Below are 2,521 nucleotides of genomic sequence, written 5' to 3' on the forward strand. Positions count from 1 at the left end.
CCACTGCACTCCAGCCTGAGCGACAGAGCCAGACTCCATCTCAAAAAAAACAAAAAACAAAAAACAAAAAACAAAACAAAACAAAAATTATTAATTATTTACGAGTAACAAAAGCCCAATATGTGTTAACATGAATTTTTTTTGAAACATAGCTATTTTTTTCACATATTAAGACTCACAAAAAATAACTATTTTTCTAAACAATAAAAATTCATTAGTGAGAAGAGTCACTGCTTTACATTTTTGCAGGTCTCTTTAATGTCTGATGGTAGATGAAAGCTAGATTCTCATGTCTGCTTCTTCATTCAGCCTGTTATAATATCACACCAGATAGCTTCTCAAAAATTCCCCTGGACACTCATGAAAAAATGAGAGTGGAAAAGATAAATTATGTCAGTATTATAAAAATAGCTTTGACCTAGAATACTCGTGAAAGGCTCTTGAGGACCCCCAGACCATACTTTGAGAACCATTGCTCTAGACGAATGTCCTTATTTTACAAAAAAGGACCCTGGACCTCAGAGAGAGTAAGTGAGAAATCCAACATCACACAGCCTGTTAATAGTAGGATACAGACATTAGATGGTTTGTCTCACTTCTCTGGGTTTAGGTTCTCAATTGGAAACCTGGGAAATACACCCTAATGACCTGTCCTATTCCCTGAAAGTTGCAAAGACTGTCACAATGTATTACCCCCAACCCACTTTTTAAAAATAAATTAATAATTTAAAAAATAATTTAAATTAATAAATCAACAAACTTGGTAAATTTTGCAACGGGCATACTGTGTTTGAATCTAAACTACAATATTTGAATTCGGATTTCTATTTGAACAGAACACTAAGGCAAATTTGACTGCATCCTATTCCATGCAAGCTAGTAATGACAAACTGCATAGTAAATATCATAGATACATATGGAAAGTAGATTACCCATAGTATCAGTATTTATCATATATCCTGTGTCTGAAATACAATTCAATTATACATATTTCAGAAAAATTTTATCAAGTACTAGCTGAAAGGGTGGTGGGTACATTAAGAGACTGCAAATAAACTGGTGATCACAAGAACTTTTTTAGATAAAATGGAGTTGCACCGAAATGTAGATATTTTCTTTTTTTTTTTTTTTTTTTTTTTTTTTTTGAGACAGAGTCTCGCTCTGTCACCCAGGCTGGAGTGCAGTGGCCGGATCTCAACTCACTGCAAGCTTCGCCTCCCGGGTTTACGCCATTCTCCTGCCTCAGCCTCCCGAGTAGCTGGGACTACAGGCGCCCGCCACCTCACCCGGCTAGTTTTTTGTATTTTTTTAGTAGAGACGGGGTTTCACCGTGTTAGCCAGGATGGTCTCTATCTCCTGACCTCGTGATCCGCCCGTCTCGGCCTCCCAAAGTGCTGGGATTACAGGCTTGAGCCACCGCGCCCGGCCAGATATTTTTCATTCCCTAACCCGACCTTATTTTTGTCTTTTAAAGAAAATCAAGAAATCTTGGCCACCTAGAGATGATTTCCTTTGTATCCTACCAGATGGTTCAGATCTTTAAATGGAACATAGTCTTGTTCTTTTAAAGAACACAGGGCCCAGAAGGAGGAAATTGTTTCCAGGGAACCCACTCCCAACTTTCATTTTTTTTCAGGCTCTACATTCTTTGGTTCTGAATCATGAGTCACGTTCACTTCTCCTTTCATTAATATAGTAACATAATGGTAATTCTCCTTCTCAATGAAAGAATTAACAACTGAGGCAAAGCGAACATTTTTCAGGTGAAGAGCTTCTTCCCAGGTTTCCCTTTGAGCACATTCTTGCCCGCTCTTACCGAACTCCCAGTGACCTCCAGAGAGCTGGAAACTGCTGACTCCAAACGACCCTTTCCTCTTCCCCAGGAGGATGCAACGCAGATGCTTGCAGCTGGTCACCACGACTCAGACTCTGGGCGGCCACCCCTGCGGCTCCGTGCTGGCTGTCATAGCACAAGCGGGAGGACCAAAAAATATGTTTTAAGTTGATGAACACTAAAGTCGAGTGAATGGGCTGGGTGCGATGGCTCACGCCTGTAATCCCAGCACTTTGGGAGGCCAAGGTGGGCGGATCACTTGAGGTTAGGAGTTTGAGACCAGCCTGGCCAACATGGTGAAACCCCGTTTCTACTAAAAATACAAAAAAAAAAAAAAAAACCCTCAACAACAACAATAACAACAACAACAACAACAACAACAAAATAGGCATGGTGGCGTGCGCCTGTAGTATCAGCTGCTCAGGAGACTGAGGCCAGAGAATTGCTTGAAGCCGGGAGGCAGAGGTTGCAGTGAGCCAAGATTGTGCCACTGCACTCCAGCCTGGGCAACAGAGCGAGACTCTGTCTGGAAAACAAAACAAGTTTAGCGGATGGATTAAGTAGCAGATTAGAACGAGTTGATGATATAATCTGGTAAACTATCAAATGAAATTAAGAAAATTCCTTGTAGTATGGAGAGACAAGGAGAGAGAAGACATAAAAGATATGGAAAGAGGCCGGGCGCGG

The 2,521-nt window shown here is 40.9% G+C and overlaps 1 pseudogene; it reads right to left on the reverse strand.

Moving 5' to 3' along the window:
• Positions 1–1,403: 1,403 nt before the first annotated feature.
• LOC108539430 (probable 8-oxo-dGTP diphosphatase NUDT15 pseudogene) lies at positions 1,404–2,084 on the reverse strand (annotated as a pseudogene).
• Between the last annotated feature and the right edge of the window lie 437 nt (positions 2,085–2,521).

Source organism: Rhinopithecus bieti, unplaced genomic scaffold (genome assembly GCF_001698545.2).
Source record: "Rhinopithecus bieti isolate Rb0 unplaced genomic scaffold, ASM169854v2 scaffold_18191, whole genome shotgun sequence".
Taxonomy (NCBI): domain Eukaryota; kingdom Metazoa; phylum Chordata; class Mammalia; order Primates; family Cercopithecidae; genus Rhinopithecus; species Rhinopithecus bieti.